Source organism: Struthio camelus, chromosome 10 (genome assembly GCF_040807025.1).
Source record: "Struthio camelus isolate bStrCam1 chromosome 10, bStrCam1.hap1, whole genome shotgun sequence".
In the NCBI taxonomy this organism is placed as follows: Eukaryota; Metazoa; Chordata; class Aves; order Struthioniformes; family Struthionidae; genus Struthio; species Struthio camelus.
The window spans coordinates 9,448,266-9,475,308 of NC_090951.1; the positions used below are offsets into that span (position 1 = coordinate 9,448,266).

Below are 27,043 nucleotides of genomic sequence, written 5' to 3' on the forward strand. Positions count from 1 at the left end.
TTCCCCAGCTATGTGTAATTGCCAGATATCAAGCAGATGCTGTGCGGTTACATTGTCTGATAAGATGTGCCAGTCACACTGATAGGGAATATGAATGAAATGCACTTTAGAAATCTACAAGGTAAGTAACAGTCCTAATTATCTCTGCGAATGTGAAGTCCTTAAAGCTAATTTATTAATGAGCAAATAAATGTATTTCTCGCTCGTTCAACTTTTTGGTCTTTGATTTTCAGTAACAAGGTACCAAACCTCGCAGAGAAGCTCTTCTCAAGACCTCCATATAAACTGTGCATACTTTCATCTTTATGTGTGCATGTTCACATATAAAACCACACTTGTGAATACTTCATTAGTATTTTCTAGGTAAGCCACTGACTGTGAACAGTTTTTTTGGTTTACATGTAAACCATCTACTAAAAAAAGCTTTTTAAAACTGCAGCAGAATACAAAATCAAATGAATAGGATGTGATACACTGAAAATCAAACAGATCTTGATTATTTGGGGTTTTTCTTCTTCTTCTGTGGCGAAGCCAAGAAAAGGTTCACTGGATGGGCAAAAGCATTCAAATAAAGGCAATGTTACTCTGTCTACTACTATGTTGATCTTCCACATTTGCTGGCTCTCTTCAATGACATCTGACCATCAAAGCCCAGGGCAGAAAAATCAGTCGGAAGGGATGTTCACAGGCCAAGGAACATAAAGAAGAAGCCTTGATGATTATAACAGGACATATCATAATTTTGAAAGGAAAATTGTCTTTGTCTGACAGTTGTCATAGCAGCATTATAGTACTGATTTCTGAAGCAGGAAAAATATAAAAGAAAGTCCTCATGATCAGAGTAGTCCGTGATCATACGATTCTTACAAGAGTATTTTGACAGAAGAGGAGGGAGAGACATCCTTTCACACAGAAAATGAAGACAGAAATTAAAATATGGAAAAAAGCACATATAAAATATATACCAAAAACAGTAACTTAATTACTAGCCTATTTATTAAAACCAACAATATCTGGGTCTAATACATCCCAAGTATAAATGTACTGATTCTGGGATTATCCAAGATAATTTGTTATTACTTGTTATTATTTGTTATTAATAAGTTGTTGTTTGTTATTTTCATTTGTAAACGTATCTCTCAAGCAAACTTTACAAACTGCTATTACGCATAACTTCACCCACATGCAGAAAAACAGCTATGTAAGGTAAAACTATATTAACAGACTTCTGTATGTGTTCAGTTAAACCGCAATTTATTTTCAGTCATACCAGGACATAGCTTCCAGTCAGCTTTCCATCTTCCACCTGATCATGGGAATGGCTTGGAACTGAGTAAGACTCTAGTCTGCTCCAGTTTCCATTGGTAGTACTAGAACGCTAAGGAATATTGTCTCAAGTAAAGAATAGTCAGTGAGGAGCATGCTTTGACCTTGTTTCTGTAATTGAAAAACGTATCTCTATTGAATGATGTGAAAATTTCCAAACAGGAGGCATAGAACTGACAGAGCCTCCAGGTCTTTTCCAAATACGATGGCAATTTCACCTTTCTTTACTTTAGTAAGTTATGCACGAGGCCTCTGATGGTCTTATTTGGGTTACCCAACCAAAACCTCAAAAAAATATACTGCCACATCCACCGACGGTCTGCTTTCCTTTAAAAAACACGTATCAAAAATAATATCTATACGGCTTATATTTCTTTGTTTCACTTATTGTGGTCAGTATCACAGTCTTACATGAAAGATTAGAATCACTTTGTTTTTCACATGCTGCATCATAAAACAGCACATTAGTGTGCTGTTGCCACATCATAACATTAAAAAAAGTGAGAAAAAAAGGAATGATAGTTAAATCTTGTAACTGAAATCCCAACTTAAAAGCAAAAAGTGAAGTATTTGTTGACTCACTGCTGAATGCATGAATGTGGCAGAAAGATGATACAAATCTGATCTGTGTGAACTGTACCTTTTTAAATGCAATAACTAATGGGCTAAATTCTTTCTTGTAAGTTTGATAATAAGGAACTCTTAATTTAGATAGCAGAGTTGACATATGCTGAACTGTTACGACAGACATATTTTTGCTTATTTCACTGATGTATTTAAATTAGTTCTTCCATCTAAATTAATTTGAAGCTTCTTGCTTTGAAATTCCTGTGTTTGATATTTAATATATAGAGATTTGCTGATTTGCGACCTAGAGCAGATGGAAGAACCCACCAGGCTTTCCATATCTCTCACTTAATCTCTACTGGCTGCTCAGAAAATGCTAGAAAAGCAAATTTACCGGTGACTTTACTGTACAAGCAATTTCTGTGAGACGACACACATTCTGACTACAGATTGTACAAGAAAATGTGCCAGCATAGCATGTAGAATAATGTAGTACTTTACAACTACATTAAATAGTGCAGTAAATCTATAAAAACCAATTATTTCCAAAGTATTGGCGGGTACTTGTATAGCTTTAGAAGGACTACAGTCATGTTAGATCCCTCTGCTCTGTTGTTTTGAAAGAAAGGCTTAAGATTCTAGACTGCAACCAGGACGTGTGCTACAAAGAACGGCACATACAACTTCTACTGCCTTTATTTTTCGCCACGCTTCCCAAATGCAGCAGAGCACTTAATTGCAGGCCTTGAAGAAGGGGTGGGGAGAAAGCTCTTCTGTTTCTGAGTTTTTCTATATGGAAGACAGTTTTTGTCTAACGAACATGCACTTAAGCAACATGGTTATACACCAGCAAGGAAATATTAGAGTCTGTTCCCAACAGATCTATCACTAAGTCCTTGACTAGGAGGCGGAAGTTGCTATATACTTGGTCAAATAACAGTTGCAATGGTATCTCCTTGCACTTCGACAACGGGTCACATAAAAATAGGAGGCCACCATGGTCCTCTGTTTTATGAACTGACTTAATGTAAATACACTGATATGCAATAGAAAGGCACGTATTCATTACTTACGGTTGGTGCAGACTATGTTTCCCATAGAAACATCATTCCAATGAACAAAACTTGACTCTGTTGAATCGCCCTACTTCTGTTCCTAGAACGATGTTCTCTTCATCTGTCCTTGGGGATGAGGTATAAATGTCACAATCTAGCCTCACAGCCCACAGAAATGAGCACAGAAAAATTCTTACTTCCTTGTAGTGTTCTTCTTTCCTTTTAAGATCGCTCTCACTGGAATCAATAGTCTCTCTTGGTCACTTCTCTTTCATAGTTCTCTAAAAGGCAAAGATAAGCACATTTGCAAGGGAGACAAAAGGTTTTCTACGTACTAGAGGCATGATTATTGGAAGCCACTAAACACTGGGATGAAAAACAAGTTACACCGAGACAAACCACCAGGATTCATCTCCATATGCACATTTTGAAGTGCATAAACAGAAAGGCATTTTCAGCTTTGCAGTGCATCACTAGGTAAAAAAGGCTTTTTCACTCACAAATTTGAAAATAAGTTTTTCAAAGTAGAAAACCTTGCAGACTAGATATACTTCTTCTGGCATCACACTTGTGCATTGTGATTGTTCCTTTTCACAGAATTAAAAAATAAAATTACCAGACTAACTATCTATCTATTGCAGTAAGAATTCAGAAATCATTGGTACCTTCTGGTACTTTGAAGTAATGCACATTCTCAGTGGAAAAAAATAATGCTGAAATTTGTAGCAATTCATTTTGCCCAATTTAGTAAAGAGGTTAGTCTCCCTGACTAAAGTATAACTTCCCACACCTGCACTTCGTCTGTACTGGTCCAGCTTTGTTGTGATATGACAAGCAAAACCAGAACCGAACAAAAAAAGAATAAGTCAACGTTTCAAGGGTCCTTAATTTACTGGAAGCTTTGGTTCAAGCTACCAGTGCCAGCATGAAAACGGAGGTCTTCGTTTTCAAACTCGTCACTAACTTCTCTGTGGAATAAAAATTTGGACTATATTTTGAAAAAAAGTGTAGAGGTCACAAAATACATGGTAATTGCACAAACACTGAAGTAATCTGCGATTTTGAATAGAATTTAGTGAGTACTCAAATTCCGCTTATATTGTTGAAATCTTGACCATCTGAAGAAATCCTTGACGGTCAATGTTTTACATGACCTATTCCTACTACTCCTTTGCACAATTTAAAATCAAAATAATTCTTGGTAAAGTCTTACTCCTGGACTCTGAGCATTTTAGGCCACATTAATTGACAAAATGTTACATCAGGTATGTAAAGAAGAATGAAGAAAAGACGGGAAATACATTTGCTGACTTTATACAAGTTATATGTTTGCAGGAATAGGATAATCATGTACTTGAACACGAATCTTCAGTATAACTATTTCCTACTCTGTAACCCTGAGATACTTACTACATTGACAGCAAGGAAAGTATCACCGTAATTCCCCTTCCAGTTTCCTGCATATGTTTTACTTTACTTGAAAAACAATTACCTCTTCCCCTCCAATAATTCTACCTCTGCTCCTGAGAGAACTTTTCATCGATCGTAGCTGTGTTAGTGCTCACTATGTGTGACTTCTTTAGCAGTGCCCTCCTTCAGCAATGCCTTCAAGAATAAATGTAAGAACTTTCACTCTTTAGTGAAAAAAGCAATCTTCTCTAAAGAAGTAAGCTGATCTACACTTAGGGAAATTTAAGATTCAGAGCATATTTTCTGGACATTTGATCTTAACCATATCATGCTGCCGATTGTCTAAGCCCAGAATTTTTTCTACACACAGGAGGAATGCTTTGCGGTGCCACTTGGTGATACTTGTTTTATTTCTCCCATGAGTATTGGAACACTTTCCCACATCACAGAATTATGATAAAGAATGGATGCCAAAGACCGTAATACCTTTCAGGGCAAATAACCTGAAGATACAATATATCTCTGAGTGTGGCTGAGGAAATGCAAAAATAGTTTTCACTTATAGAGGAGTATGGGACTTCCAGGAATTGAGAGTTCATTTAAATGTAACTGCAATACTATCCCTAATTTATAAGACAAATTTTAAGCCCTTTAGGCATTATGCCACAGGGACACCTCTTGTCAATATAGTCATACACTACTGGAGAAGGTTTTCCAAGCAGATCATAATAGGCTGTTAAGTATTACAGTTCAGGAGCTCAAGCATTTGACTACTGAAAAAACTGAGGAGATACGAAGGTAAAGAAAGCATCTAATCCACAAGGCGTGTGGTGGTATCAGTGAAGCAACTGAGCACGTTGCCCTCTACGTGGGAGACAAGAAGTTAGCTGCTATTTGCCATTTTTCAGTAACTGCTTGTTTTTTTGGCATTGATTTTGACATTCTTCTCTTAGTTTGACTCCTATTGACGCTAATACTCATTCTGTTTACTCCACGCTGTTCCCCAAAATGGCTGTGTTAAACTAGCAGTTTTCAACTTGGCACATGCTGCTTTTTCACACCGGAACATTTTTTTTTGCAGAAAGGGAAGGTGACTATATTACCTCCAGCTGGGGAAGGAGAAGGGGAACAGAAATTGTAGGTTTTTTTCCATTGGTATCTAATAAAAAGTTTCTTTACAGCAAAGACAAATTTAGAAATCATGTGCTTCATTTTGAGGACTGAGTGTCAGAATGACAAAGAAATTAAATGAAACTTCGGAAAGGCTGGCTCATGAAAGAAAATCTCATTGTTGTAATACTACTGTTTTATTTGCCTTATACCTGTCTCAGCTCCCAAATAACTTTGTTCATAAAAATAGATGTTGTCTAAGTTGTCACTCACGTCCAGTTCTGATTGTTTGCTCCTCCTCCACTGGATCGGATTCGTCAGTGGAAATGCTTTTCATTATTGACAGGGACAGCAGACTGACAATGCTATTTCCACCTTACTGCCATAAATGACTTCTTTTCCAGGATGAGTTCTTTAATGTAACAGTGGGGTGGAGAATTGGTGTGTAGCTAAATATGACATAATTTTATTCTGAGGGTTAAAATTAGTCTAAATACATTATCGTCACATAAAAAAATGTACATAGGACGCAGTGAAGACGACCTTCATGTACTCTTTCTAGTAAATAAAAACACACAGGAAAATATCTAGCTAACTGCTTTTACACTTTGCTAGTTATACTTTTATCTTACTAGTTTATAATTGTAAGGATCAGTCCTTGTCATGGAGATGATGACACCCTACTTAACCACAAGCACACGTTCCACATTTAGGGTCCTATGTGGCAATGCAGAGTTATCCTTAGAAAAGGCACATATTTCATCGTGTATCTGATGACCTTAAGCATATCTTCTCCGTAGATCTAACTTACTGAATCACCTTCTGAAAGAAAACAGAGCAAAGGAAGGTCTAAAACTTCATAAAGAAGGGATTGTTAAACACATCTGAATGGTCTTAACATTTACGTAGACAACGTCCATATCTGAACATAGTATACACCATGGGAAAGAACTGTGATACAGATTAGGAGAAGTGATTAAGAAATTCTGCATTAGTCTAAGCCAGTAAATTTTCCTAATTGTTGGTCTGGCAACAGACAGTTCATCTGGATGGGTCACAACAGAGCAAGGCACTTACTGCTCTCAGGAAGACCCCAAATCCAAACTACTTTAAAATTGAAGATGGACTGGCTAGGAGCACAGTTAGAATAACCCATGGAGTTCCTAATCTATGAATTTAGTAAAGTGCTTCTTAGCATTCTTCTCTAGCTGCAGATAAACGTATTTTCTCTTCTCCCTCACTTGGCTCACGTACATAGCTTGTTCATCTGCATGCATGGAGTTGCAATTTGTCATCGGTTTTTATTTGCTGTGAACAGGAGTCCGAATGCAAACAATCCAGCCATGGTTTCTATTACTAAACTTGTCTCACACGCTTGTTTACAAAGTAATCTTCCTAAGACTGGCCGCCTTATCTAATAGAGCTCTGAAAGTTAGAGATGGGAACTAGGAATTGGCAAGTTTGACTTCTTACTCTGACACGTAGCATAGGCTTGGGCATGTACCTCCCTGTGCATCACTTAAAACGGTTAATGAACTTAGGCTCACCACAGCTATTACTAGCAAAATTTGCATCCTACAGCTAAATGCTTCATGAGGAACACAAATTACACACACAAATTACCTTTCCTAAAACTTGCTTGAGTTGTATTAGAAAACATTTTCTATAAATAAAATGATTCTCGAGTAGTTTCAACTATAGACTTTTTTTTTAAATTTTGATTTAAAATGAAGTAGTTTATCAGAAGAGGTTCTATTTTCTCTTTGAACTCGATTCTAGCACTTAGGCAGTCCAGAGTAAGAGGAAATTATGATGACATTCCACTACCAAAGTCTCAGTTCACACCTGAAAAATATCTGTGGCTACTTTCCATAAGAAGCACGGCACACTCCTTAACCACTTTTTCTTCCCTGACACTTTGCAAAGCATAAGTAAAGCTAGATTTCTGTAACTAGCAAGACACCAGTATATGCTTGGCCCTGCCAGTGAGTGAGGACAAGGAGCCTATGGTTCTTCTATTAAAAAAACAATAAAAAGCCACAATTAACATATACTCCAGAAAACCAGTATCAGCTGCTCTGTATGTGAGCTATGTAAGACATAATCATGTCAGGGAAGGACCAGCGAAAACTGTAGGTTCATTACCTACCTATTTCAAAATTGCACAAAGTCCAGCTATTATCCATCTGGTCTTTAGAAAACAGTTACATTTACTGTGAGCACTACTGAGATCATAAAGTAAATTTTAGCATCTAGATATATATTTGTCCTGGTTGTTCTCTAATAATTTCATAACTTACAGTAAACCTCTCTGAACTATTTGTAAATGATACTCTACAGATGATATTCTGGTAAATTCTCATTGATGCCACACTGAGTTTATAGAGATGCTGGTAAAAATACACAGCCATCTTCAATTATTCAGAAAGGTCATTTCAGAACATTTTGTGTGGGTTTCTATAAAATTATTCATTGCTAGTGTCTGGCTAGCTCTACACTGAAATGTGTAATAAGCAAATTTGTTCCTGCTGCTACTATTAGTCTGTCTTTCCATGATAAAAAGTAAATGCAATACTACTTTTTACTGATAACTTCTATTTATACACATAAGATTATATGTAATATATATATGACAGCCCTTAAAATGGGTAGCTTAGTTTTGCAGCACCATTTTGAAAATACCAAATGGTAACTACTGATCTGCTAAACAATTTCCAACATTGCTTTTCACTGATAGTAGCAACACAATGGTCACTAGTATCGCGGCTTGTTTTATCATGTTGCTCACTGGTCCTGCTCAAATTTAGTATAAGGTCCTTATAATTATAATGAACAACTGCCTGTAACGAATAACTGTCTAAACCTCGTAATTTTGATACAGAACCACCAAACCACAGTTAGTGGTTATATACACAGTATAGTTATTATATACAACAGATAGTGGCAAAGTACTTAAATATAAACAGAGCTTACCAATATCAAAACTTCATTGCAAAGAAAAATTGAAGGTGAGTCAGTTGAGAAACAGCATTGTAAAATAAATTCACTGTTACCAGGCTTGTATCATAGAGGTTGTTCCCACTACTAGTGGTTGATTTCCACGCAGACAAAGGCTGCCAGGAATTTCAATATCAGCCTTATCACATTTGTAAGAAGTGCTTCTTCGTCAAACTTTGCCCAAGGCTTTCCTATTCTGATAAATTTACACAACTAGAAGCTCGAGCCCTTAGCTTTAATGTGACTACTTATGTGATTAAACTTAAATTTGTGTTACATCTGAGGACTGCATTATCCACCTCTTTGCTGTCAATTACTCCCAAGCAGTATATCTGAAAGCAATGAAATCACAACTCATACAGCTACAGCAAAGAACACAGTCATTGGCAGCCCATTCAAGTAGCTAAAATAGAGGGATGAAAACTTGCCCACAGAACTGAGTTTTCAGTATGGATCTTTGTTCCTTTTGGACAGTTTTTGGCTGGACTCTAATTTTAGTTAGCGTTTTATCTTTGAGCCTTCACCGTTTGTTTTACAGTGCAATACAAGTGCACGCGTATGTGCATACACGCAGATCTCATTTGACAAACTGGAAGCCACAAGTCACTCCTGCCTTGGAAAGAAAAATATTTTGCCCTGAGCAAGCTTAAAGAGCAAAGCTAGGGGTACATGCTTACATATCTAATAATACACTTGATATCGTTAGCACCGAAAATAGGTATCATTTGGGAGTATATTACATTCTACAGCTACTATGTAGCCCTTGAAAGTGAACATCATAATACTTTGATTACAGGTTAAAACCACAAAAAATAGCTCATGGGAAGAAAAATGTTTCCATGAAAATTTGCTGTTTCCACTTCAGCTGTGTTCATCATACTCCACCCAACATCAATGCTGTGTTCTACGGTTTAATGTAAGCATTATGAATATTTTCTCTTTTTTTGTCTAGAAATGCAGTTAAGACTCTTTTGTCACCTGTCGAACTGACCCTGTGAAAAGGATGCAGGGGCAGGGAGAGAATAAGGGAGAAGAATTGTGGGCAAGTGCTCTGATCACATAAGATATTTAAGATCATGTGTTTTCTTCTTTTTGGCTAAGATACTCCCCATTCTACAACATGAATTATGTGAAACTGTTTGTAAAATTTTAACTAAAAAATGCCATTAACTGTCAAAAATTCTCTTGGTCTAATCCTTTCAGAAAAAGACTTTTCAGGGAAAAGTCTTGAAGAAACAAATCATTCACGCAATAAACAAAATAATTCACCCACCAGCTTTGTCAACACAGACATTCTGATTGCTAACACATGCTGATTCAGAGAAAAGCACTTCTTGCCTCTCATCTTCTCCTACTAGAAAGTAACAATGGTTTCCCTTAGTCCGGACATGTACTACTGGGCTCTCACATCTCACATCAGTTTCCTGATTGCAACAGTGTTTTTGAGTTGCCTGAAGGTATCTCACAGATGGGGCCCTTCTCTCAAAACTTGGTTCTCCTCAATGTTTTATCTGGCATGGGCAGAAAGGAATGATAAATAATCTCGTTCTTGGCTCTCTTTTTAGAGTGCAAGAGACTAATGTTCATTTCTGTCCACTCATGAAAATTTCTCATAATTCTAGCGATTATATACAACAGCTCACAGTTATATATGGTATATACATCATTATCTTGACTCTGTCCAGTTAAGATTAGACTAATGTTCACTGAACTGGGCTTTCAGGAGAGCCCAATAGCCCTATATTTCTTTTTCGAATACACCTCAGGAAATAATTTGGTACTTGATTGTTTAAATATTATGTAGTCCCTTCAGCAGCACTACATTCTTCAAAACAAATATTAGTCATTTTACAAATGCAGAAACAAAGAAATAACTTTTTTTTATACCATTATAGTAAAAAATGCCTTATTCTCCAACAAATCTTGCTTTTGTGAAGGATTTCTCCTCTAGGACATCTAACCAATTTCCTATGCTTTCCAAATTTTTCAGTAAGGTATCTGTCAATGCTAAATAAAGTTCAAAAGGCTGAAGAAGTTATATTTAAATGATAAGGAATCATTAAAGAATTCCCATCTTAGTAGTAAAAAGCAGTATATAGTTTAGACTTCCTGCGTATGTCCTCTTTTCAGAACATTTCCCAAATGTATTGTCAGATAATCCTCTTAAAAGCACTTTGCGTCAGGGAAACTAAGAATATCACCCAAAGAGGGTAAATTTAATATACAGGTCCTTCATGAGCAAACTGAGTTCTGATTTCAGGTCAGCCCATAATTAAAAATGAAGCAGATAAAGCTCAGTCATACTTGCTCACTTTCCGGCTATCAAAAGAACTACGCCGCAGTAGGATCCGATCGGAGCAGACACTTGGGATGGAACTCCACAGCTCTGGTGCTGTGTATTGCTATATCTGTTAGAACATGTTTACACACGAGTTACATTCCCTGTCAAGACTCTGTGCTCAGAAAATCCCTACTCATCCACACTAAATACACACAAGTTTGAAAAGTGTCAGCAGGACAGGAAGGGTTAGAACAATATACATGTTGTTATAACCACAGAAACGGGTTACACCTTTTTGTTTTAGCTCAACATTAAATAGTATTTATTCATTATTTCTTCAGGAGATGCAGCAGAGTAGTTCTTCTAGTAGCAAGACTACATCGTACATGACAGATAGATACACTGTTTTCATGATGTCAGGGAGTAGCAAGGGCCAGCTGCTCCCGAAGGGAAAATGAGCCAGGAGCTGAGGCTGACACTAGTGCAGGCAGTGCCTCAACGACAGGGTGCAGTCCCACAGGTGCTGAACACCGTGGGCAGAGCCTGGTGTGGTATCAAGATCCGCTGACCATTCCAGACAAGGCAAGCAATGAACTAGGGCCAGGGTGCAACCACAGAGTACAGCCAGGAGCAAAAGGAGATGGGGGTCAGAGACTGACTGGAGGGAGACAAGCCACAGCATAGGTCCAAAGTCCACCTAGGAGACATTGCCAAAGACAGGGCTGGAGACAAGCTTCAACATACAACTGAGGGGTCCACCCAGCAGACAAGCTTCCTGCAACGCATATACAAGGTCCAGCCAGGAGGCAGAGCCAGAGACAGGACTGGAGCCAGGCGCACATACGATGTAGCTCAGACAAGGACTGAAGGCCCAAGGCTGAGCTGAAATGGAGCCCCAGGGCAGGCTGTGAGGAGATGCCCCAGGTGGGGCTGGTCATGACCATTATGGCCTACTGGTGCCCTCAGGGCCCTGACACTTAAAGGCCGCTTTTGGAAGCGACGGAACTACATTCTCTGTAATGTGGGTGAAGTTGCCGAAAGTGTTTGCTATCTTTGAGGATGCGTGTGTAAATCACATTTTGGGAGACAGCTTGAAATATGCATTTGATTAGAATTATTTATCTGAATTCATGTGGATTAATAAATTTTCATTCCAAAAGCACTTAGAAGAATCAGATACATGTTTATTCATTGTCTCTAGCACTCTAACTTGCACAATTTTCCCATTTTTAGAGTATGCTTCTTTAATGTCTTCTATGATTGCAATTAGATCAGTACCTAGAGGAAATATATGCACTTAGAAATTGATTGAACCCACTATTAATAGTGCTTTTTGGATTCTGTACTAGATAGCAAAGAGTCAGATGAAAACACAAAATGCTATTATAATTGAGCATTAATGCAAAGGGTAAAAAAAATCAAATAAGATTAACAGACCATGGATGCATTATCTCACTTGAACTAATATAAGAAATAACCACGCAAAACAAGGAGTTGCACTGATAAATCATCTTTATATTTGCAACAACAAAATATATAGCAGTTCATACTTTTAGCAAATCTCATTTCTATAAACTCTGGACACTTTAAAGTGTTGTTAGATTTACTGAATAATATACCAGAGGAAAAGTATGTTCATCTTAGAAGTATTCATAAAAATATGATGTTTTAAATGTTCTATGTTTAAAGATACTGTTTTACATGTTCAAAGGGCCTGCATGTCTGGCATGAAAGTTGTTTTTTACTCTTCTGATATTGTTTCATACATCCAATAGAGTTATTCACTGATAGAGTTAAATCACTGATCCACACACTCCATGACTGGTACGGGCAAACTCTCCACATTATTTGACTACCAAACTACTTACTATCAGCACTCTAGATCTGTTTTTTCCATGCAGAGCCGTGGACCACAGGTCTATTCCATTCACCTCATCTGTATCAATATTTTTACTTTACCTAGGACTTCTGCAGAATCATTCAACCTCTCTCAACAAATGCCCTTAAGCTTTTCCTCTATTTTAAAGGAAACAAAACAGGCCATTATAGTGGACTTAAAAATAGTGAATATTTCATAGGATCAAGCCTCCTTACCACAATCCTCCTCCCAAGAACAGAAGGGAACGTGCATTAAATACAAAGCTTCAGAAAAAAAAGAGAGGAGAAATGCACTGGCCAACAGGCAGCCTAGATAGTTGCTTGAAGTATGCCTAAGCATAGCAAAAGTATGTCCAATACACAGGGCAATATATTATGCTTGATCTTTTACACCAACAAAATAAAATACCAAAGTATAGAAATGCCTTGTATTCTCTGCCTCTTACGCTACCGAGGACAGCTACGTGGCCTCTAGCTTCTTCATATTTTCCTTCCCTATTTCCTGTTTCTGCCACTCAGTCCCACCTCCCAATTATTGTGAGATACCTTCTAGAAATAATTGCTTAATATTCCGTACAGGAGTGTTTGCTCACCCATCACCATCCTCATGACAATGACAGTGTTGGTCAGTAAATTAAGCCTACAAAGGATAGTATGAAACAGCTTAGCATATGTACTTAGCATAGCCTAAAGTCAAAGCATTCTGCTACCTGTAGTCTGCGAGCTGTATGTGTCACAGCAAAAACCATTAAGTAAAGCATTTTTACATTCGAACTTTGTTCTGCGCACTGTGAAGAGAGCCTGCAGAGGATATCCAGCTCTTCTACTATGTTCCTAAGCAAAAGATGGGAGCTCAGGAAAGGGCTGGAGGAGAGGAAATGACTGAAACACGTTCGAGATTTCTCCCTTTCCCTTTTCCTTCCCTTTCAGAAAGATAATTTTGAAGACAATACTGTACCAAATGAAAGAAGACAGAGTAGGAGTAAGTGGGCCACCTTTACACTCCTTCTTCTCAAGGCTCAGTGCTCCCTGGTAAAACAATGCTTCTCACTTTGCTCTGCTAAACTGAGAGCCTGATAAAAGGTAATGTTGCTACACCACAGGAAGACAAGAAGCTCGACTTCTGTTAGTCAGTATGAGTGGAGTTTTGGTTTAGCCCAAGGACTAATTTAGAAGACGGGAGATAGATGGCCGAAGGTTTAGCCTTATCCATACAATAAGTAACAGCCACTGCTGCCGGTATATTTGTGTGATTAATATTAATCCTTGCAGTACTGCAGAATGAATAACAGTTTATAGTCAGTTTTATACAAAACGTTAATGATATTCTCAGTCCTTTTTTCATGCTCACAGTGTATTTAATTAAACAGATATTTTTATAATTATATTTTTAAGAGATGAAAAGTGTATTTCTTCCTGGGAAGAGTTATAACATTCCAAAAAAAAAAAAAAAAGCTTGCTACCATTACATATTCAAATTATTTGTTGCTTCCGAGCTCGCCTACTTCATTATGAGGAATGTTAAAAAAGGAGGCAGCTTCATAAATGTGAGTTGAGACAGTATCCATACCTCTTGGCACTGAACACTTAAGTTAAAAACACTTACAGTTCAGTAAAAATCTATTACATTGCATCTAAAAGAAAAAAAAATTGTTCTAAACTGCCACCTTCATAGGTTTTCAGCTCACAACAACAAACACCGGTTTAATAAACGGTCAAACAAAGGGTCTAGAACGCTCTGCACCGAGCACAAGATGGTTCCTCCAATCTATATATACTTAGCATTTGAGATAGTAGTGGTAGCAGCTGGAGGTAAAAAAGATGGACACGCTGAGGTCTCTGACTAATCAGATGCCTCAGCTTATCCTGCATTCAGCGGCTGCTTCATCGAGGGGCTGCTGATACACAGATTCTACATTGATGGAGCTGAAGGAAAGGGAGGATACCAATATCTCTCTTAACAGACCTACTGTGCGCAGGATGGTAGGGGCCGTTTCTTTTTTCCAGTGTACAGAATATTTCAGCATATTCTTTTTAAATCATGATGTGCTAAGCACTCACTGTTGGCTGATAAGTAAAATTGCCACTTGCGCCAGGGCAGTCAGACCTCTAAAGGACCTTTGTCGGAGAACTCAGGCATGTAACACTATACCGAGAGATTCCACTTTGTTGCTCTTCTCTTCCTGCAGCACTGCTTCTAAACTTAAGCCTTTTCCAACCAAAAATGGTAAGCATATCAGAGAGTCACTATCCTCACGTAAGCCACCTTCTTCTTCCCATTGCTGCTCCCTGGAGCTGTCTGAGCTGATTCAGTATATTGTAAGCTTTGATTCACATTAGTTCAACCTGCGCTTCCCTAAACCACATTCTCCCTCTGCCCTTAGTCATATTTCACAGACTGGCGATCAAGACATCATACTCTTGGTTAGAAAATTTCCTTATTTTTATTGGTTTTTTTTGATCCTACCACAGAGGGTTGTAACCTTCAAAAGAATTTATTCTGTATACCACTTGAGAAGTGAACAAAACCTGAACAAGAGTTTAAAACACTAAAAAACTTACTGCAAACACAATGGGCTGTCCAAAACACAGACAAATTCTTACTTCTGAACTTCCTTGCCTTGATATGTCAATACCGGAAAAACTGAAACCCAGAGGAAGTCTCTAACTCTTTGCAACTGGTGCACTGAAAGTGATTAGACTCGGTAATAGCTCACCTTCTTTTTAAGTCTTTTTCAAGGACGCTTCACACTTCTACGGAGCAGGGAGTAATTTCACTTTAGTGCTATACTGAAGTTCAAAAAACGTGAGTCACCTTTGGGGCAAAAAGGAAAAGTATGGCATTCAGGAGTTTGAACTTCTTTATTTTTTGACTTTTCATTAAGTACCTATCACACACTGAGGAACCATTAATTGAGATGGGCAAAGGTAACAGTTCAACCAGCGCCTCATTCAGCAGGTAAAAAACTAACCAAATGGAGGGAACAGGAGTGCATTTTGGAAGTGTGCATTTTGGAAGTATGCACCTGGAGCCGGGAATGGGAAGTACTCCTAGATACCATAGCATAGTTCAAGGAAAACACCACTCTCTTATGGAGTCCTTCGTGTTGCCTCGGGAAGTAGGCTATCTCGGGAAGTAGTCTCTGTAATTGTCCAAATCTCATCCTCTGAATTCAGAAGTCAAATACCAAGAACCAATTCACACTGTCTTGACATAGCCTAAGCATGGACAATCATACTGACTATGGAAAAACTGAGCTGCATCATGTCTGCTGCCTCATGTCTCTTCTATTCCATGGATATGCATTTTGCATCGGATGTGACATCACAGCATATGATAATGCGATGTGAATAACAGTTTCCTAAATCAGAGTTACCAAGTCTCAGTGCATTTGGAGACCTTACTTCCTATTTACTTGCATTTATGATTATAGACATAAAACCACAATGTTACATAGTATAATTATGTAATATATATATATATATTTATATATATATGCATATATAAATATATAAAATTGCATTTATATGCATATATAAATATATAAAATTGATGGTGACCTATGCCTAAAGTACCTCTGATATGTTATACAACTCATTGCTAACCGCACATCTCTGCAAAGACAGAGGGAACTGGCCCTAAGTTCTAACTTCTTACTTTCTAAGAAGAAGCTATATGTAGCAGCAACAAATAGAGCCTGTTATGTATGTTTCACAGGGGCCTATTCTGTTCCTAGTAGTAATATTTCTCAGCAAAAGATCTGTTATTTCTTTTAAACAGATCTTTCATTTCCAAGCACACTCAGTGACAGAAACTCTTCAGAATATTGTATTTTTGTATGTCATCTACATTGTCAACATCTATTGTATTTTTAACAAAACAGACAGCACGCCTGAACAGAACAGGAAGATGAGACAGGACAGATGCACGAGAAAGTCCATGGCCCAGTGGTATGTTTACTGGTATAATGTAATTATCAGCAAAGCTGGAAAAAAAATGTCCTAGCACTTTCTTAAAATATACTGTCAAGTTATTCAGATAGAGTAACTCTGGAAGGCTTAAAGATAATGCCAGAGGCTGGGCTGCACAGCTTTCCGTTATGAGAGGAATAAATATAAAATTATAAGGTGAAGGTACATAAATATGTAACCAAACAGCACAAGTTTTAACTTAAAGAAGTCCAGTTATACAACTAGCACAGCTGCATTAATTTTTAGGATGGTGACAAACTCTGATGAGTAATATGCACAATATTGACTCTCTTTGTCTAAGAAACAAAAGCTTACATTTGAATATACTCTGTAAGGAAGAGATTTCAAGGAGTATAAATGCCTAAAAGAGAAAAAGTTGCATTTGTTCTCTCTTTTTTCCTGATGGATTAAGAGGTTAGGAAGCCCTGGAGTAATTTTATATTTAACTTTTCTAATTCGAAGATAGCATGGATGATTCTGTTGTTGTATTTTACTTTTTTACTTCAACTTACCTTTGTCAACTGCAATATCTGTGACTTGAGTGGAGTTAAACTGATAATCTGGCCCTCATTTTTACTTCAGTGCATAATCTCAGCGTAGAGCTTTTCTTTCATGCTATCTGTGGACTGACCCCTAGATGGAGACCTAATCGCAAGCACACCAACAGATCTGACTAGGCTGTTTATTATAATGTTTACTTTGCACAAATGCATAACTTCCTGAACTAACAAACTTTCAGATGTTACTTCTGATGAATTGAACACTGAATCTGAATGTTGCTATTTCAAGTGTTATCCATCATCACAGACTGCAGATAGCACATCACAGCTTCCTCATTCTGCTGTTGCTTAGCCCAACAGAGAGCCCTGTAAACTAGTTATCACTTTTCATTAAATGTGAGATGTCCTCTCACAGGTGCCCTTTTATACAAGAACTCCTTTACTTACTTAAATATTTAGCCAGTCTCCTAGTATTATTCTGTTGTAATACAGGGTCCAGCTCTTACTTATTCCACTGTAAATATAGAAGTACAGTACTGAAGACAGAATTTGCCCAAGGTTTTTGTAATATAGGGTCCATCTCTTACCAATTCCACTGTAAATATGGAATCAGTTATTGAAGACAGCATTTGCTCAAGGTTTTTGCCTCTCAAATAAAATTGCAGACTGCAAATCTACATACTTGCATAATCAGTTGTGTCTTGGATGAGGCATGCAAAAAGAAGCTGGGAACAGCTGGAATGTGGCTGGACCCTTAGTACTACTACATATGGGAAGAACGTACTATTTCATAGTGCCTTTAGATCCAGTGCCTGCCTATCCAGTCCACGGACATGATATTTCAAACAGTTCGGTTAACTAGCTTGCTACTGCTCATGTTTGACCAGTAGAGAATGGCTACTACATGCTGCTAAGTCAGCCTCGTGGTCCCTTGTTCCAGTTGCAGTCTTCTATATGTATAGTTTCACATCCCAGGCAACTGCTGCCACTGCTACCCTTTTCTTCCCAACCCTCCTAACATTAATAGCAGCGCATATCTCTATGTTTGGTTAAATCAAGCAAGAAAGGTGTTAGGCAGCGTTGCTGGAATGGTTGGTTTTCTGAGTAAAATACAGCTGCTGAAGTATCACGTGGGCCACACGCAGTCACTGGGTTGCTCACTGAGCCACAGTAACCTAAACAGTATATTAATTCTTAATTGCTTGAAACTGATACTTTCCTCTGTTTCAGTGGAGTTGTGATAATTTAATAGGTTAAGCTGTACACCATAAAGTTAAGTAACAACTCTGGGGAAGAGAAACAGAACATGGAGACCAAATCTCAGTATGTTCTTGTAGTCTGTAAAAGGTATTTATATGAAAATAGATATGAAGAAAGATAAAACTGAGAAGTCAAGTCATCAATCTACAGTAAAGTAACACCAAATCCTGGTATTCATGTTATCATAATTCAGTTCTATTTTCCCAGCGCATTATGAATCCATCTTTATTACCTAATCATATATACTTTCTCTTCCACAGAACCCCCATCTTATTCAATAAAGGAGAAGGGTTATTCATAGTCCTTGTCATTCACAAAATGGTCTCTGGTTTAGAGGCGGTTCATAGCACTGTACTGAGTATAACACTATTAAATTCCCTGAGATCATTTCCTTTGGATGAAGTTACAGCTCTGTGCTTCTAAAGCATTACTAACTGCTGCTTTGCTACTACCACCGGCACTATGTTATAGTATTATTCCTATTTAGTGTTGTACAATGAATTATGACAGAAAAGCTAAATATGCCAGAAATTTTCATTACTTCTAGGTGAATGAAATATTCAGAATATGAGATGCTCAATGAGTACTTCCTTTTTTTTGCAGCCACAAATATATTCATGGAACAGTTTACATGACTTCAGTTCAGTCGTGAGCATTAAGCAGCACTTTGGGAAATCTGGCTTTAGAAAATAAGGAACAAGCAATTAGTTGCATTGAAAACTTTTGTTTAAATGCCTAACTTAATTGATTTTCCTAGCATTTACAGCATAATATAAAAGCTCTGTGCCAGAATCAGGGATTGAAACCAATTATCAGGGCAACTTCCAATTGCTTCAACAGTAAAAACCAACCTTTTCCTTCTTACTCTTCTTGCACTCTTCTGCCTCATTCTGTACATATGTGATAGTATTTGATCTGACAGATACCACTTCATTCACTACAGCAGGGGCTGTCCAGCCTCTGATCTGAAGGAGGTATGGTCATTCAGTAAGAGGCATGGTCTGCAAGAAAGTTAACAAGCATGCGAGTGCTTAGCTCTTCATTCTTCGGCTTCTGAACCCTAACTCTCGGTCCTATTAATCCTTCTTGGTCTGCTTCGTCTGAGCCCTGTCAGCATCAAGGAAATAGTTTCACAAGGGTAAGTATGACAGTAACCACTTGGTTACCAGGAGAGTAATTAGTATGAAAGTCCTGTATTAGCCCTTGGAGCACAGAGGTAGAAAAAGTAAGCTAGAAAACTTCAGTGTGCATGATTCCTTTGGCAAAGTGATAAGCAGGCTCTTATCCTAGAAGCGTCAGGTAAACTTTAAGAGATGCTACTAATTGTACTGCTTCACAATTCAAGGCACTAAAGAAAGAATTATTTTTGCCTACAACTGTTACATCATGTGAAATGTGATCTGTATTTTTAACCAGCCCAACAAGGGGCACATACAGGCTACAAGGAGCAGTAAACTTAGGGAGAATGTCCTTGACTCGTGAGCTCCTCAGCTGCATCGTCCTCTTAGAAGTGCTCCGATAACCAACAGAAGAAAGAAGATCAGATATCACAGGTGCTGCTGAATACACAAACAGTTAATTCAGCAGATCCATCTTTAATAGCATATTAGCCCTTGTAACTCAGGCCTGTCATACAAGATAGTCTCTTCTGGAAAGTTATGCACGTGGCTGACTGCTACGACACTGTTTAGGGGTAAACTAGTCTGCTCAGGGTCATGGAATCTTTTGTTGAATAAGGAATTTTGTTCTTTCTCCACTCCAGCTTTACATGGATCATAAAGTGTTCTGAACAGCATATTAGAATCACAGTTATGCATTTAAAGATACATATTTAATTCTTTACCAGAAGCTATAAGGATACATTTTAGATTAAACAAAGTGTTTAAAAGAATCATTCCTTATCACTGTAAGATCTAGAACAGAGTCATAATGCAAATTAACAGCAGTCCTGCATACTAATTTGCTTCAGTATTTTGGAATTTATAAATCTAGTGTTACATCAGCAAAACTAAAAATGTGAGTCTGTACACTGTGAAAATAACGTAAAAAATCTCACTGGAATGTAATGGAAAACAATAAACTAGACAACTGGAGAATATACTCTCCATGTTTTTCTTTCAGTAACTGTTACTAATTTTTTGCATGAAAATAAGGCTCTCTTTTAAATATGCATTCTTTTCTTAGTACCATTTATTCCTCTCCTGATCTCACTGGAACTTGGCCCAACTAAACTTTTGAAGCATTTCTATAATGACAAAAGTTGATACATTCCACAAAAATGAGTAAAATTCCTAGTCCACTTCAAGCACCATGTATAAACACAGCCAGTGAGGAAATAATCTGGTTAGTGGAGAGCTTGACAAAATCTCTGGCCAAAAAAAAAGTTTCGATATCATAAAACAAGAAGTGAGGCAGTGACTATCACAATTGAAATAAGTGATTCTTCTTTATGGCCAAATAATTTGGGACTAAGGTGTGTTCCCATATAGTTATGATTAATATTTATGATCAATACTTTAATTAGTTCCAACTGGAAGACAGATTGGAACCCTTTAGTGACTGATGAACAAGCCTAAATATCAGCTCTATGGAGTTTTTGCTCCCATTTACTTGTCTCAGCATGTAGCAGGACTTATTGCTAGAGCTGTAACCTGTAGCAGGACACCTGTAACGCTCTCCTGCTCTAAGACCGTGTTTACAAGAAAGATCCATGTGCAGGACACGTCAGCAGACCATTATCTGTTAACCAGCAGATTAGACTTAGGCACATCAGGTGGAAAACATGCAGTCAAGGGCTGTGGTGACAGAACACAACAGCTACCTGTTCCTGGGGTCCGTCCTTGCCACATGACTAGCTCTACCTGCTAAACACGGGGCCACACATAAAGGTTTGACCTCTCATGTGATGTGATTTGTACCCCACATGACATAATTCCTGTTACTATCATAGGAAAAAAGTCCCCATACAGGCTCACTATTTGGGGATTCCATGACCTTGAGAGACTCGCTGAAACAGGAATTCTGCTGAAAAGCTCATGAATTAGACAAGGGAGAGTATTTACATCATTACTTGAGGTAACACTGCATATGTACTTTCAAGGTATAGGACCTTCTCCTAACCTTAAAATCATGAAGCAAGTTGGTTTGGGCTTATATATTCAGGCATAACCAAGCAACCCTGGCTTTTCAGATATAGTTGTTCCATGGGAATTACCACCAACAAACATAACTTAGTGTTACCATTTTTGTTAGGTATTTTGTTTAAGTGATAGGCTAAATGCAAGCTGTCTATCATGGTAATTATGTAAAGTGGTGATATATTTAAGCTTGAGGAAGATACTATATATATAACACTTTCAGAGAGAGAGAGAGAGAGAGAGAGAGAGAGAGAGTGAGAGAGTTAACTTAATTGTTAAACTCAGTTTAGCACTGTTAAGCTACGTGAGAACACAGAAGATATGTTCCCACTTACTACTGCCTCAGTATTTCATTTGAAATTATTACTGGCCAAAGTATGCCACAAAGCAAAAATGGAACTGAAAAGTCCTATGTGACTGAAGCAGTCAAACTCATTCTTTCCAGTCAGGGTGGGGGAATTGAAAGCACTGTTGCTCTGGAATAGCCATTAGAGCCTGCTCTGTGGAACTGGGTGTGATGTACCTTAGGCAGAGAAAAGAAGTAAATGCTGACAGTTTCCCAGGTCTGAGTGCGTTCATCATTCAGCTGTTCAGTGAAAATATCCTTATCTTTTCCTCTGGCTATCTTTTGAAAAAAAATAGTGGTCACTCACAAATACTGTGTAGAAACCTACTCATAATATGAGGCTCAAGCCCTTCGTCAAAAAACAGAGGAGAAAAACTATGATCCAGCTCAGATCTTAGCTTAATGCAGATATGAGCTGTTTTCTTACAGAGATGTTTGCAGGCATGTGCAGAATAAAAACTCTTTGTATTTAATATGGAAAGCTGAAAATCTATGGTGCTTATGTGTTGCCATAATCAGGCTCAATCTGACCAGAAGAGACAGATTTGGAGAATGGAGAGATCAAAAATTGAAAAATTTGACTTGACTACTAACGTTCTTCCTGAATCTCTTTTCAATCTGGAATTTATTCATTTTTAAGGAAAAAACTCTCAGTTACTATACTAGGAAATCAGTAGTTGTAACAGTCCCAAACTATGGATAAGATAGGAATTATTTAGAGAGGGACAGTTTTGTCAAGAAATCCTCTTCCGGGGGAGTAATTTTTTAAATAAAACTGTAAATATTCCGATGAACATGTTTTTATTCAGCATGAAAACTGCAGAAAACAAAAGCACTGAAACCCTCACCATACCAAATATTCGTGGTAAGCAGCACCTCAAAAATGCTTTCACAATCATCCTCTAGGCTTTCTCATATTTATGTGTAAAATGCAAACTAAATTTTGTGTTGAGTGAAGAAAATTTTACATTTCAGAACTTGATTGTGGAAAATGAGTGACCACAAAAAAAAAAAAAGGTTTAACTTGAAAAAATTATGAGCATTCTCTAGCAATAATTCTACACTTTATCCAAAGCAATTGACCACTATTATTTACTCCACTGTGTTTTGAATCACATGCCTAATGGGGTCTTTTTTTCCTTCAGTGTAAACAGAAACAGAATTTGCCTCCTGGTGCTTGTTTTGTATGTCTGTTTTTCTTGAATAAAGGTTTAAAAATCCAGAAGGCAAACTAATTAAACCGTCACAGAAAAAAATTGTAATAAAAGAGTAAAATGCTTATTTGGTGTTTATGTCTGTGTTATGTATTCTGAACAGGCTCTTGGAGTATGCGCCAGTTATCAAATGGAATCCTGCGAGGGTAGATTGGTAAATGATTTCTACTCATTTGCACTTGTTTCAAAGGTGACTCCATCATCACTATCTGAAAGACACTCTGCCCCTCAGTAAAAAATGATTACAGCTAAATGAATCCCAGAGGTTTGCCACTAACGCAGAACAAAGGCATAAGAAGGAGAGCTGTGGTTCAAGATCTATTTTTTATACTGGCATAATTATTTGCTTCACTGATCTATCACTAAACAACAGCTGCTGGGCTAGAGACTTGATGCACTATAGGAATGTTACCAAATCCTTTAGTGACTGGTCGCATGTGTTTGCCTCAGGCCTTCAAAAACGTCACAGACTTGTGAAGAAGGGCTGGCAGACTAATACCATCTTATTTCTACAGAGGATTTGAAGATGCTAGACACACTGGAAAGACAGCCTACAATAAGCCTGAACTTCTAATGGACTTACGTTGCTATCCAAGCATATGTGGCTAACCTCTGCTGAAAGAGTACGTGGGGGTGGAAGGGCGAGGAAAAGAAAAGTGCCTAAAATTCAAACAATTTAGTCGGCTTTTTACATATCTTCTTACAAATGAAGCTTTTGCTATATTTGTAAGTTGCTGGTGTTTTTTTCCCCCAATTGTCAGAAACACTTGTTCTAATTTCTGGATATTTCACATCACTTCCTATGCAAAAAAAGTATCATAAAAATGGTAGTATATAAAGCATTTATAATCAGAGGAAAGACATATTTTTCTCATGTTAAATCCTATCAGAGGTTTGTATATAAAAAGATGAACGTAAAAGAAACAAAACGTGGATTGCACTGCTGCGATTTCAACTTAAACCAAGCATTCTTGTCACTAATACCCACCTTTCTGAAGGTGACTACTAATTCTGCAGAATACAGAACACAATTTTAACTCCCACGTACAAGAACTATGTTACTAACTAACTTAAAAAAGAGGTAAGAAAGTGCAGTTTTTTTAAAAAAGTGACCATAATGAAGGATTAATGACACTTCACTATAAAGTCTCATTTTTACTCTTTTCATCGTTGTCTAAGCCACTTCTCATAGGTTTCCAATTTATTGAAATAATTTCAAGGGCTATAACATAATCTACCTGAGTCTCAAGTCACGCTGCAAAGATAACATAACTTCATCTTTTTTTCTGTCTTGGTTTCCATTAATTTTCTTTTTAGAGGCTGGAGAAAATATTCTGTTGCTCTGATGAAATAGTCACACAGATGGACAAAGAAACAAGTAAGAGTGGGCACACAGGACAGATGAGGAACTGAATAAACAGTTCATCTAGGTTTGATTAAGCAAGTCTGTGAAATTTTCCTGGTGATTTTTATTGCGTTTTTAAAAATACTGTGTTAAATACCCCTAAAATCTCCTACAGATCTAAATAAAATCCTCTAAACCAAAATGTAATTACATAGAATTGCAACGCTAAAGCAAACTCTCTGCCAGAGACATTAGGGTTGCACACTGAAAGTAAACTCCAATGAATTAAGTAGTTCACATCTGATAATACACTGCAGAAATATTAATTACACAACAAGTATCCATAGATAATGCTAAACTAATAAAATGCCATGATTATAGACGGCATGAGATCCAGGAGGTCTTACTCTTCTTCGTAAAAATAAACTTGTAAGTTTTTTGCAGAGATTGTAAAATAAATAGGTTTAATTTCCTCTAGGGTAAGAGATAAGCCCATGGATGAGACACTGTACAATGTACAAGTGTACAATCTGTACAATGTCCCTAAGGATATGAAATAATTCTTTCCTTCATTGCTCTTTTTTGCCCCCACCATATGTTTTTTTTTCCTTTGTTTGTCTTTTTATGTTGAGTTTATTTCTTTTTTAAAATATTCTTATAATTTAACTGCATTGACCCACTTCCGAAGAATAAATGACATTCAATTTTGCGTGGAGACATGGGACTGAATGCACAGCTAAAGTATACCTGATCCTATTTCCATGTATGAGGGAAGGAACTGGTTGATCTCTTGAATCCTCTTCCTGTCAGGCCTTGGCAGCACCAAGAAGCCCTAATGGCCCTGCCCAGCCTAACCTGGGGCCTCCTTTCACATCCTGCCCATGGGACCTGGGGCTCCATTTCAACTCAGCCCTGGGCCTTCAGCCCCTGCCAAGCTGTGCTGTAACAGTACTGGTCCCCAGTGCGGCCACAGCCATGCTTGGCCACAGACCCCATTGATCAAGACCGCGACCCGTGGGCTAACTTCCTAGCTAGACCTTGCACCTGCCTCATCACTGTGGACCTGCCCAGGGATAACTGGGCTATGTCTGACCCTGGTTACTACAACCGGACCTGACCCCACACTGTGGATTAACTTCTCGGCTTGACCTTAGACCTGCCTTGCTGCCATGAACTTTCCTGCTGATCTGGACTCTGCGCAGGCTCCAGCTGCCATCCCTGGGCCAGCCCTGCTGCCTCATAGGGGCAGTGGGATGGGCCCTGGCTGGCAAGGCCCCTGCCCTGCACTTCCAGCTCCCCATCCTATAGGGAGCCGCCTGCCCTCACTGTTCCCTGAAATTGTTTCATTCAAGTGGGGAAATGCAAAATCAAAATGTTCTGTATTGTATTGTGCAATTCTTGTATCACAATCTGTAATTCTAAGCCACTGCATAAAGGCCAAAATCAGTTGACTATCTATGTCTGCACAATTCAGGAGAAACTGGAAGATAAAGTGGATTAACCCAATGTGCTTCTGAATCAGCCAGAAAGATCAGTTCCCCACCTTATTCAAAATTAGTGATCAGGAAGATAGAGCCCTAAACGCAGGGAATGAAATATGAAACACAGTTTAAAATTTGATTTAGGTACTTCCTTTCCTTCCTCTCTTCAACAGAGGATTAGAAAGTTGCATTGTAAACTCTACACATAAACAATTCAGCTTACTTTCCATTAACCAAAAGGTCTGGTGAAACAGGACCATATGAACAGTAGGTCCACCTGGCTGCTGGATCAACTGTTCAGCTTCATTGGCTAGAGTAATCCCTAATCTATACAGAGAATATTAATTATTCTCCTTCAAATTAGATTCTGGCACAAGAGAGTAAAAGAAAGTGACTGCTTAAATAAACTGAAGAGAGAAGACAGAACACCAGAGTGGGAGTGCCTGTAAATAAAAGGTTTGCAAAGGCTGTAGATTTCTTTTGCGGAACCGGCATTTATGAGATAATATTTATGAGATATTATCCATCTGAGTTATCCAAACAAGAAAAGGGATTGATATAATTTGCTCTACTTTAATATTTCTAAATGTCAGAAACTGAGCGAACCTTACATCCATTTTTGAGTCAGAAATAAATCTGTCTGTTTTAAAATCAGAAAATATTATCTGTGGAAAGCACTTTTTGTTGGAAAGTATTCTTCCCCAGTATTTCTCCAAGATAAAGAAGAACTGTCCTCAAAAACGTACTTGCAGAAGGGACAGAAACATAATGCACTGCTAACTAAAAAGATCTCCAGTACAAGGAGTACTGCAGCTTCGGCAACAGTTCTTTGTTCCACTATGGAGAACTGCAAGGAAACAAACCAGCAGACTAAAACAACCAAGTGGGAGAACTACAAGTCTGACAGTTTCTTACAGTTGCTGATTCCTCCTCTTGGACGAGTATGAATTGATTTGGAACCACATGAAAAATGGGGAGAGGCAAAGCAATGAATGAGTGATGGGAGAACCATCCCTGTGGAGGAAGGATGAATTTGGCAGCCTGAGGGCTTCACTTTTCTCATGTTCTAACAAATCCAGGTTGTGTTGCTTTGAGTGACAATGAGCACAGATGCATAGCTCTGAAAATGAGCAGCATACGAAGAATTGTGAAGTGCAAGCTGAA

The 27,043-nt window shown here is 38.0% G+C and overlaps 1 long non-coding RNA gene across 1 annotated transcript in view; it reads right to left on the reverse strand.

Annotated features, from left to right (window-relative positions):
• Nucleotides 1–3,031: 3,031 nt before the first annotated feature.
• Nucleotides 3,032–27,043, reverse strand: part of LOC138068442 (uncharacterized) — a 141,546-nt gene continuing 117,534 nt past the window's right edge. The window contains exons 2-3 of the long non-coding RNA XR_011143256.1: nucleotides 3,146–3,229; nucleotides 3,032–3,074 (exon numbers count right to left, since the gene is read on the reverse strand). This is a non-coding gene — a long non-coding RNA (uncharacterized lncRNA). The remainder of the gene's footprint in view (nucleotides 3,075–3,145; nucleotides 3,230–27,043) is intronic.